Here is a 12,053-nt window from a genome sequence, read left to right on the forward strand (position 1 = left end):
AAGAATCAACAACAAGTGGGACACAATCATGAAGTGGAATGACATTTATTGGATATTTCAAACTTTTTTAACAAATCAAAAACTGAAAAATTGTGCGTGCAAAATTATTCAGCCCCCTTTACTTTCAGTGCAGCAAACTCTCTCCAGAAGTTCAGTGAGGATCTCTGAATGATCCAATGTTGACCTAAATGACTAATGATGATAAATACAATCCACCTGTGTGTAATCAAGTCTCCGTATAAATGCACCTGCACTGTGATAGTCTCAGAGGTTTGTTAAAAGAGCAGAGAGCATCATGAAGAACAAGAAACACACCAGGCAGGTCTGAGATACTGTTGTGAAGAAGTTTAAAGCCGGATTTGGATACAAAAAGATTTCCCAAGCTTTAAACATCCCAAGGAGCACTGTGCAAGCGATAATATTGAAATGGGAGGAGTATCAGACCACTGCAAATCTACCAAGACCTGGCCGTCCCTCTAAACTTTCAGCTCATACAAGGAGAAGACTGATCAGAGATGCAGCCAAGAGGCCCATGATCACTCTGGATGAACTGCAGAGATCTACAGCTGAGGTGGGAGACTCTGTCCATAGGACAACACTCGTATATTGCACAAATCTGGCCTTTATGGAAGAGTGGCAAGAAGAAAGCCATTTCTTAAAGATATCCATAAAAAGTGTCGTTTAAAGTTTGCCACGAGCCACCTGGGAGACACACCAAACATGTGGAAGAAGGTGCTCTTGTCAGATGAAACAAAAATTGAACTTTTTGGCAACGATGCAAAACGTTATGTTTGGCGTAAAAGCAACACAGCTCATCACCCTGAACACATCATACCCACTGTCAAACATGGTGGTGGCAGCATCATGGTTTGGGCCTGCTTTTCTTCAGCAGGGACAGGAAAGATGGTTAAAATTGATGGGAAGATGGATGGAGCCAAATACAGGACCATTCTGGAAGAAAACCTGATGGAGTCTGCAAAAGACCTGAGACTGGGACGGAGATTTGTCTTCCAACAAGACTATGATCCAAAACATATAGCAAAATCTACAATGGAATGGTTCAAAAATAAACATATCCAGGTGTTAGAATGGCCAAGTCAAAGTCCAGACCTGAATCCAATCAAGAATCTGTGGAAAGAACTGAAAACTGCTGTTCACAAATGCTCTCCATCCAACCTCACTGAGCTCGAGCTGTTTTGCAAGGAGGAATGGGAAAACATTTCAGTCTCTCGATGTACAAAACTGATAGAGACATACCCCAAGCGACTTACAGCTGTAATCGCAGCAAAAGGTGGCGCTACAAAGTATTAACTTAAGGGGGCTGAATAATTTTGCACGCCCAATTTTTCAGTTTTTGATTTGTTAAAAAAGTTTGAAATATCCAATAAATGTCGTTCCACTTCATGATTGTGTCCCACTTGTTGTTGATTCTTCACAAAAAAATACAGTTTTATATCTTTATGTTTGAAGCCTGAAATGTGGCAAAAGGTCGCAAAGTTCAAGGGGGGTGAATACTTTCGCAAGGCACTGTATATCAACCATTCTCTAGTATCGACCCAATGCATTATGTATTATGAATTTTTCCTAACTTTGTCCCAACGTGGGCTAATTACAGTGGAGGTCACCAACCTGACTACAGCCAGTCATTGACTATGTCAGCATGGCTGTAGACTGCAGGTCTGTCTGTTGTGTTCCTACTGGAGTTTTACATGATCTGGCCAGGCCGCGCTGCTCTTCTGTTTTGTCAACAGAGATTATGAAAATGGGGCTGACTGTCTCTGTCTGTATCACCTAGCCTCACAACTCCCTGCCCCCGCTAACCACAAACCACCGCAACGCCCCCTGCCCGCCCACCTGCCTGCCCGCCCCCTCTCGCACCTGAAAAACAATGAGAAGAGAGACACTTATCTGAAACAAGGAAGCCTCAGTCTGTCTCGTCTGTTTGTCTCTCCCAGCATTAGGCTAGTTGTTAAATGGACAGGGAACCAGTGGCCATTATTAACCCTCTCCTTGTTGCCATGCTCAGGTTGCTCTGCGTTGACGGGCTCTCATTTTCACTCAGAAAATAAGAGGGACCCAATTGAACTCTAAAAAGGTAATGTACTGTAGCCCCACTTTTTGCAGTGAAATCCTATAAACCAGTTGTGTAGGTAGGTAGGTCATTGATGGTGTGCTTCTCATGGTGAAAATGCATTCGAAATGGGTGGTATCAGTGGAGATTGCTTGACTCCTGATCTGATAGTGCTTTTTAGTACAGATATAGTATAGTACAGATATACCTCATTACAATATCAAGTCACAGAGATCATCAGTCGGAGACTGTTGAGACATAAATGTAGTGTTTTGTCTGTCTGTCTGTCTGTCTGTCTGTCTGTCTGCCTCTGCCCAGTAAGCCATTTTAGACACTTGTTTGTTTGTTGCACTGGGTCATTCTTTATATGACTCATGTTAACGTGGGAGGCTGGTTTGAGGCTGTTTTGTTTCGAGTCAGAACTGAGATAGAGAGAAACAGAGACTATTTCTCTCTATTTCTCTCGTTGTTTCTGACTGAACTTGTTGTGCTACCACACACACACACACACACACACACACACACACACACACACACACACACACACACACACACACACACACACACACACACACACACACACACACACACACACACACACACACAGCTAATGTTACTGATCTGATTGAGTGGGAAGTCAGGGAATGTCCCTCAGTACAAAGTCCTCATTGCAAAGTGTCGTACCATGGGTTGGGTAAACAGTAATACATTTTGGCTCCCATACACAGACACATGATCAAGAGACACTCAGACCTACCTATGCACACGACACAAGCTACTCTCTCTCTCCCTCCCCCATCCCTTCATCCTCTGCCTGCACAGTGTCATGCCTGTAAACAGCTGCCTAATGGCTCTCAAACACACAAACATCATCAGTCATGAGAGAGCTGCTCGTTTGGGCCCCATCCTCCACCCTAAATCATTCATGCTAATTTTCTCAACGCACACACACACACACACACACACACACACACACACACACACACACACACACACACACACACACACACACACACACACAAACACACACACACACACACAGCCGTGCTATTACAATGTTGGCTACATCTCCAGCACTGTTCCTGGGCACCTTTTCTCTGTCTGTCTGTCTCTTGTATTTCTCGTTCTGTTTCTCTCTTTCGATCTGCATAAACATTTCGTCTCTAAACTGCATCAATACCCTAACAGTTTGCGGCTGCTGTACATCAATGAATTCCATGACATATTTTACTCTTTTATCCTTTTTTGTCTTGCAGGATGTGAAGTTCAATGACGTTGGATTTCATAATTTATACTCTGCTGAAGAGGTGAGTTCATGGGCAAGTTTTTTTTGTTGTCTCTAATTTCAATTTCGGCCAGTGCCATGTAGGTGCTATGGGACCATTAGGCTGCTGGCAGGCTAGTTATTTGGTTGGTTGGTATGCTGTAGAGCAGCTCAAGGAGGTGGTTCAACCTCGGGGATTTCTGGAGCTCTCTTAGCCTTGCTGAGTCACAACCAATGTTCCCTCGAAGCTGCACGGAGCTTCCCAGGGACTGCCACTCAGAAGAAATAGCAGCCCGTACAGAGAAGCACGAGATTGAACTTCACTCAACTTTCTAGAGTTTTCCCCATTAGTTAACACTATCAACGTTTCCCTTTACTGTGGAAATTGTGATTCAATCAACACAATATTAGCTACTTTCAATGCAACATACCAAAACAAAATATGCAAGACTTAGTATCTAAAACTAACTATGAGGCAGAGTGCATCTGAGTAGGATTCTATTGCATTGACAAGCACGAGGGTTGTACTCTACACAGACCGGTGCGCCAAAACCACTCAGGGCTGCAGCAGACCTACAGAATATGTAAATAGACCATTTCCATATATGTATTTGTGCCATTCACTTTGAACCAGACTGTTTTACAGCATGAGCGGTCGCGATTATTATGTGCTTGTTTTGAGATCAAAGCAAGAGCTGCATGTAGCCATGTGTGCACATTTGTTCATTTTCTTTGCTAATTAGTTAGTTATTAGCCCAGTTATAGCTGATTTGTAGTCAGCAATATGGGAGTTATTGCTTCCTACAAGAGCATTTCTAGCCATCTTTGAAAGCGAGTCAGGTAAAGAGCATTTTTTTATGTCTTAAAGGGGCAGTGTTGTATTTTGAGACAGGCTTGAATATGCTATGTAACCTATAGGTAGAGGGAGGCATAATTTGTCTGATTCTCTGTAATAATGGTATGGTTTGGTAATAATGGTAATGGTATGGTTTCTTGCATCAAACAACACAACAAAATGTTCAGTCTGAAGGACAAGTGGATAAACAGATTAATGTAGGCCTACATTGAACACCACATATTGGGGCTGCTACTGTAGGCTGAATGGCAGAACCACTATTTACATGTTAATATGTTATGTAATGCATTTTCTCCATAGTTTTTTGTGGTAGGCCTACATTATGATCAAATAGCCACAGTAGCCTACTTGGTCACTAAAACAGTAAATCAAAGCGGGTACAGCCTCAGTGTTCACAGTAAACGAGTGCCGGAAGTTGCACAGAAATTTCACAAGGTTCATGTTTGTGCTCAGCAGACCTGAAATTTGCTCAGTGCCAGAAAATATTAGAGGGAATATTGTTCACAACTCTTGGCAAATGGAAGTGGGCAGAATGTTAATTGAGAAAGAGGTGGACCACATCTCCATCAATGTTTACTTACACTCATTGTAGATCTCTCTGGATTCGTGACATCGTCCACTTCCTCCTCCCCTCCCCGTCCCACCCTCTACCCCTCCGGTACCGTACCCAGTACCCACCACAGCACCCCTGCCTCCCAGTGTCCTACCAGGCCCCACTGCTTGTGGCGTGTAATTTACTTTTCACCCTGTGCTGTGCTGGAGAAGCGGGCGGGCAGGCAACTCGCACCACACTGGAGGTGACCCATTTCCCTGGGGTATTCAGTAGCCCTCCTAATCAGCCATTCTCTGGGGCTGCCTCATTCACTCTGCAATTAGAGCTCTTGAGCCATCTCTCTCTCTTTCTCTCTGTCTTTCGCTCTCTTTCTCTCTCTCTGTCGTCAGACAGTGGAAGGGTAGTTTAGTAGTTTCATGCGAAGATGAGCTACAGTACAGACAGACAAGCAGTCACGAGATTGTACTCTTAGGATAGATTGACAGAGATGGATAGATTTGAAAGAAACTTTTGGGAGGAAGGGAAAGAGAGGGAGTGAGGAAGCGTCTTTGAAAAACAATGCTTATGTTTCACTACATACAGAGCTACAGTTTGATGCTTCTCATTTGTTTTATTTCTCCTTTATTTAACCAGGTAGGCCAGTTGAGAACAAGTTCTCATTTACAACTGCGACCTGGCCAAGATAAAGCAAATCAGTGCAACAAAAAACAACACAGGGTTACACATGGAATAAACAAACGTACAGTCAATTACACAATAGAAAAATCTGTTTGCAGTGTGTGCAAATGAAGTAAGGAGGTAAGGCAATAAATAGTCCATAGTGGCGAAGTAATTACAATTTAGCAATTTACACTGGAGTGATAGATGTGCAAATGAGGATGTGCAGGTAGAAATACTGGTGTGCAAAAGAGCAGATAAACAACAAAAAAAAGGGACGAGGTAGGAAGTTGGTTGGATAGGCTATTTACAGATGGGCTGTGTACAGCTGCAGTGATCAGTAAGCTGCTCTGACAGCTTAAAGTTAGTGAGGGAGATATCAGTCTCCAACTTCAGTGATTTTTGCAATTCGTTCCAATCATTGGCAGCAGAGAACTGGAAGGAAAGGCGGCCAAAGGAGGTGTTGACTTTGGGGATGATCGGTGAAATATACCTGCTGGAGCGCGTGCTACAGGTGGATGTTGCTATGGTGACCAGTGAGCTGAGATAAGGCGGAGCTTTACCTAGCAAAGACTTATAGATGACCTGGAGCCAGTGGGTTTGGCGACGAATTTGTAGCGAGGACCAGCCAATGAGAGCATACATGTCGCAGTGGTGGGTAGTATATGGGACTTTGGTGACAAAACGGATGGCACTGTGATAGACTGCATCCAATTTGCTGAGTAGGGTGTTTGAGGCTAATTTGTAAATGACATCGCCAAAGTCAAGGATTGGTAGGATAGTCAGTTTTACGAGGGTATGTTGGCAGCATGAGTGAAGGAGGCTTTGTTGCGAAATAGGAAGCCGATTTCTAGATTTAATTTTGGATTGGAGATGCTTAATATGAGTCTGGAAGGAGAGTTTACAGTCTCGCCAGACACCTAGGTATTTATAGTTGTCCACATATTCTAAGTCAGAACCGTCCAGAATAGGGATGCTAGTCGGGCGGGCGGGTGTGGGCAGCGATCGGTTGAAGAGCATGCATTTAGTTTAATTAGCATTTAAGAGCAGTTGGAGGCCACGGAAGGAGTGTTGTATGGTATTGAAGCTCATTTGGAGTGTCCAAAGAAGGGCCAGATGTATACAGAATAGTGTCTGCGTAGAGAATCACCCGCAGCAAGAGCGACATCATTGACATATACAGAGAAAAGAGTCGGCCAGAGAATTGAACCCTGTGGCACCCCCATAGAGACTGCCAGAGGTCCGGGCAACAGGCCCTTCGATTTGACACACTGAACTCTACCTAAGAAGTAGTTAGTGAACCAGGTGAGGCAGTCATTAGAGAAACTAAGGCTGTTGAGTCTGCCGATAAGAATGTGGTGATTGACAGAGTCGAAAGCCTTGGCCAGGTCGATGAAGATGGCTGTACGGTACTGTCTTTAATCGATGGAAATTATGATATCGTTTAGGATTTTGAGCGTGGCTGAGGTGCACCCGTGACCAGCCCGGAAACCGGATTGCATAGCGGAGAAGGTACGGTGGGATTCGAAATGGTCGGTGATCTGTTTGTTCACTTGGCTTTCGAAGACTTTAGAAAGGCAGGGCAGGATGGATATAGGTCTGTAACAGGTTGGGTCTAGAGTGTCTCCCCCTTTGAAGAGGGGATGGCGGCGGCCGCTTTCCAATCTTTGGGAATCTCAGACGATACGAAAGAGAGGTTGAACAGACTAGTAATAGGGGTTGCAAAAACTGCGGCGGATAATTTTAGGAAGAGAGGGTCCAGATTGTCTATCCTAGCTGATTTGTAGGGATCCAGATTTCGCAGCTCTATCAGAACATCAGCTGTCTGGTTTTAGGTGAAGGAGAAGCGTGGGGGGGGGGGACTTGGGCCAGTCGCTGCGGGGTGGTGCAGAGCTGTTGGCCGGGGTTGGGGTAGCCAGGTGGAAAGCATGGCCAGCTTTCTCAATTATTGTGGATTTATCGTGGTGACAGTGTTTCCTAGCCTCAGTGCAGTGGGGAGCTGGGAAGAGGTGCTCTTATTCTCCATGGACTTTACAGTGTCCCAAAACTTTTTGTAATTAGTGCTGCAGGATGCAAATTTCTGTTTGAAAAAGCTAGCTGTGTATATTAGTTCCTGACATCCCTGAAAAGTTGCATATCGCGGGGACTATTCGATGCTAGTGCAGTATGCCATAGGATATTTATGTGCTGGTCAAGTCTGGAGTGAACCAAGGGCTATATCTGTTCTTAGTTCTACATTTTTTAAAGGGGCATGCTTATTTAAGAAGGTGAGGAAAGCACTTTTAAAGAACAACCAGTCATCCTCTACTGACGGAATGAAGTCAATATCCTTCCAGGATAACCCAGACCAGGTCGATTAGAAATGTCTGCTCGCAGAGGTGTTTTAGGGAGAGTTTGACAGTGATGAGGTTTGGTCGTTTGACAGCGGACCCATAACAGACGCAGGCAATGAGGCAGTGATCTCTGAGATTCTGGTTGAAAACAGCAGAGGTGTATTTGAGGGCAAGTTTGTCAGGATGATATCTATGAGGGTGCCCATGGTTACAGATTTAGGGTTGTACCTGGTAGGTTCCTTGATCATTTGTGTGAGATTGAGGACATCTTGCTTAGATTGTAGGACGGCAGGGGTGTTAATAAGCATATCCCGGTTTATGTCACCTAACAGTACGAACTCTGACGAGAGATGGGGGGCATTCAATTCACATATGGTGTCCAGGGCACAGCTGGGAGCTGAGGGGGGTCTATAACAAGCGGCAACAGTGAGGGACTTATATTTCTGGAAACATGGATTTTTAAAAGTAGAAGCTCTAACTATTTGGGCATAGACCTGGATAGTATGACAGAACTCTACAGGCTAACTCCGCCCGCTTTAGCAGTTTTATCTTGATGGAAAATGTTGTAATTGGGGATGAGAATGAGAACTTGTTCTCAACTAGCCTACCCGGTTAAATAAAGGTGAAATAAACCAAATAAAAGGAGCAGATTTGATTGATTCAGGGCATAATGTACAGACAAAGGTATGGTATGGTGCAAGTACAGTGGAGTTAAACCTAGGCATTGAGTGACGATGAGAGAGTTTGCATCTCTGGAGGCGCCAGTTAACCTAGGTACGGTCTCCGCAAGTTTGGGGAGTGGGACAAAGGAGCTATCTGAGGCATGTTGAGTGGAACTAGGGGCTCTGCTGTAAAATAAAACAATGAGATCTACCCTAAACAACAGCATACAAGGCATATTGACATTAGAGAGAGGCAGTAAGCATTCACAGGTGCTGATTGGGGGAGCTAAGACAACAACGGGTAAGACAACAACGGGTAAATGGCGATGAATGCGCAGAGATGGTCAGTTAGCTACACACAGGGCCGGAGTTCGAGTCTGGGGCCGACAGATAAACAAAATGAAGTACCGTGTTAATGAACAGTTAGGAAAATGTGGCGAAGGACATTTGATCTGCAGCATTTTAATTTACCGGACATTTGAGAAATGTACAGGACCTATATGCATTGGGTGCGTAACCTAATTAGGGCGTTCACCTTGTGTGGTTAGAATGACAGAAATCACATTTAGATAATGGTATTTCATAATAACAGAACATGCAAGTCGAATATTGCAATGATGTGCTGTCTTTCTTACCGAATTCTGATGTACACTTTGCAGATGTTAGAATAACGGTCCACTTTTACTTTTCCTCAGCCAATAAGACATGTAACGAACAGAAAAATCCCTGGTTTATGTCAATCTACTATCCCCTATAGTAGAAAAGTTTACCTATTCCATAGATCAGCTTGTTCGAGACTCTGGGGCAGTTGTGGGACGATAGATCCCTGTGGTATTTCATTAAAAAAAGTTAAAAGCAATAATTCTGATGCAACAGATGAGAACGTTTATCTTAAAATGTTGATAAACTATTTATTTTTTTAAGCATACGAGGCAGTAGAGTACGTGTGCATGTTCTGTCCATAGTGAAATTAGTGGGAAAACAATTGACAAAATCGCACCGCACAAGCAAGCAGTTTCATGAGACAGAGGAAAATATCAGTTTGAAATTTTGAAAGTTGGAAGATCTAATATGCAACAACTAGCGTGGGTTGCTAATATGACTAGGGTTGTGCCTTTGGCTACTGGACAATGAAAAAATGTTCATATAAAAATAATTTTCTCCATGAATATGGTCTGATTTTGGCTACACTACTTTGAAGGTAAGACATGCCTCATATATAATAAAAACAGTCAACTTTCAAACAATGAAGTATATGTTTATTCTTACTGCTTCCAGCTCATTACAAAGTGGTGTGTGACGTGCTGATGTGGCTTGCCTTCCGTTGCCTATCCATTTGCTGTTTGAGATGCTGCTGTAGTAGCAGCTCTCGCACTGTCTGACAGATTTGTTGCGTAAAGGCTCTGTATGCTGTACGTGTATGATAAATAAAATACATAATGAATATACTATATACACGCGCCAATTCAATTCCACCCCCTGTACCTGGACTTTGAACTACTCCCCTCTGGGCACAGGTATAGGGCACCCCTCAGCAGGAAAAACAGAACGAGACAATCATTTGTGCCAGGTGTGATATCCCTCCTAAATAGCTCGGGCTAATGTTCCTATCGACTCCGTGAGGCCAGCAGCAGGCTAGTCTTTTTTATTTTTGTATGTTTTATTTTTCTTTATTATAATTATTATTATTTTTATTGGTATGTTACTGTTATGGAAGTTATATTGTCAATTTTGTTTTGTATTTAAACGCCACTTTCAATGTGTACATCACCCTGCAACAAAATTTCCCCATGGGAACAATAAAATCAGTAAGTAAGTACTGAATTATGCAAATGAACCTATAGACCGATAAGCATGATCAGTCAAATGTATTTCCATCAATTGTTATTTCATTGAATAGTCTAAAAAGCATTTCGCAGTGGGATTTTCTCTTCTCTGATAATTGGCCAGCACTGATTTTTATCGTCTTTTAAAAATATATACATATAATAATAACCGGCTAACGGAAACCCTGGTCCAAACTAAGGGAGGCAGAGCATCACACCACTGTCCAACATTGTCGAGCATTCATTTAGGTGACGTTATCAGGTAGGAAGGTAAGCCCCAGATGCAGACAACGTCAAATTACCAATGGTTTAATAATCCAACAGGGGCAGGCAATAGACAGGTCAAGGCAGGGGTCAGTAAACCAGAGGTGGGCCAACTGTACCGGATGGCAGGCAGGCTCAGGGACAGGTAGAATGGTCAGGCAGGCGGGCTCAGAACCAGGAGGGCGAGAAGAAAGAGAGACTGTTATGAACTTGAGTGAAGACCCAAAAGCGGTTTTAACAGAAAACAGAGTTCTTTAATGAAAATACAGGAATGGCATAAATCCTCTTCCAACGTTGTCAGCGGAACAAAAAGAACGTTAGTATAGTGCAGGATGCTCCTGCCAGGCAGACTCCGACAGGACAGGACAAGGTGGAAGCAAACGAGACGACAGCTTGCTTCTGGCATCAAAAAACACAAACAAGAATCAGACACTGAAAGTAGCAGGAACAGAGAGAGAAATAGAGACCTAATCAGAGGGGGAAGAGAGAACAGGTGGGGAAGAGTGAAAGAGCTAGTTAGGGCAGATGTAGAACAGCTGAGGAATGAGAGACAGAGAAGGTAACCTAAAAAGACCAGCAGAGAGAGAGAATGAAGAGAAAGGACAGGAACAGACATAACAAGACATGACAGTACCCCCCAATCACCGAGCGCCTCCTGGCGCACTCGAGGAGGAAACCTGGCGGCAACGGAGGAAATCATCGATCAGCGAACGGTCCAGCACGTCCCGAGAGGGAACCCAACTCCTCTCCTCAGGACCGTACCCCTCCCAATCCACTAGGTACTGATGACCACGGCCCCGAGGGCGCATGTCCAAAATCTTACGAACCCTGTAGATGGGTGCGCCCTCGACAAGGATGGGGGGGAGGGACGAGCGGGGGCGCGAAGAACGGGCTTAACACAGGAGACATGGAAGACCGGGTGAACGCGACGAAGATAGCGCGGGAGAAGAAGTCGCACTGCGACAGGATTAATGACCTGGGAAATACGGAACGGACCAATGAACCGCGGGGCCAACTTGCGAGAAGCTGTCTTAAGGGGAAGGTTCTGAGTGGAGAGCCATACTCTCTGACCGCAACAATATCTAGGACTCTTGGTCCTACGCTTATTAGCGGCCCTCACAGTCTGCGCCCTATTACGGCAAAGTGCCGACCTGACCCCCTTCCAGGTGCGCTCGCAACGCTGGACAAAAGCCTGAGCGGAGGGGACGCAGGACTCGGCGAGCTGAGATGAGAACAGCGGAGGCTGGTACCCGAGGCTACTCTGAAAAGGAGATAGACCGGTAGCAGACGAGGAAGCGAGTTGTGGGCGTACTCTGCCCAGGGGAGCTGTTCTGACCAAGACGCAGGGTTACGAAAAGAAAGACTGCGTAAAATGCGACCAACAGTCTGATTGGCCCGTTCGGCTTGACCGTTAGACTGGGGATGAAAGCCGGACGAGAGACTGACGGAAGCCCCAATCAAACGGCAAAACTCCCTCCAAAATTGAGACGTGAACTGCGGGCCTCTGTCGGAAACGACGTCAGACGGAAGGCCATGAATTCGGAAAACATTCTCGATAATGATCTGA

At 44.6% G+C, this 12,053-nt stretch overlaps 1 protein-coding gene across 2 annotated transcripts in view; it reads left to right on the plus strand.

Moving 5' to 3' along the window:
- The window catches only part of LOC135528006 (nuclear receptor coactivator 3-like), a 118,942-nt gene that overhangs the window by 68,957 nt on the left and 37,932 nt on the right, over positions 1–12,053 (plus strand). Inside the window, exon 2 of one of the 2 annotated variants that reach the window (XM_064956756.1) lies at positions 3,328–3,378. The exons of the other annotated variant lie outside the window; for it this stretch is intronic. The gene's annotated coding sequence lies outside the window, so the exon portion shown is untranslated. The remainder of the gene's footprint in view (positions 1–3,327; positions 3,379–12,053) is intronic. 2 annotated transcript variants of the gene reach the window in all.

The sequence above is a fragment of the Oncorhynchus masou genome, chromosome 33, assembly GCF_036934945.1.
Source record: "Oncorhynchus masou masou isolate Uvic2021 chromosome 33, UVic_Omas_1.1, whole genome shotgun sequence".
Taxonomy (NCBI): domain Eukaryota; kingdom Metazoa; phylum Chordata; class Actinopteri; order Salmoniformes; family Salmonidae; genus Oncorhynchus; species Oncorhynchus masou.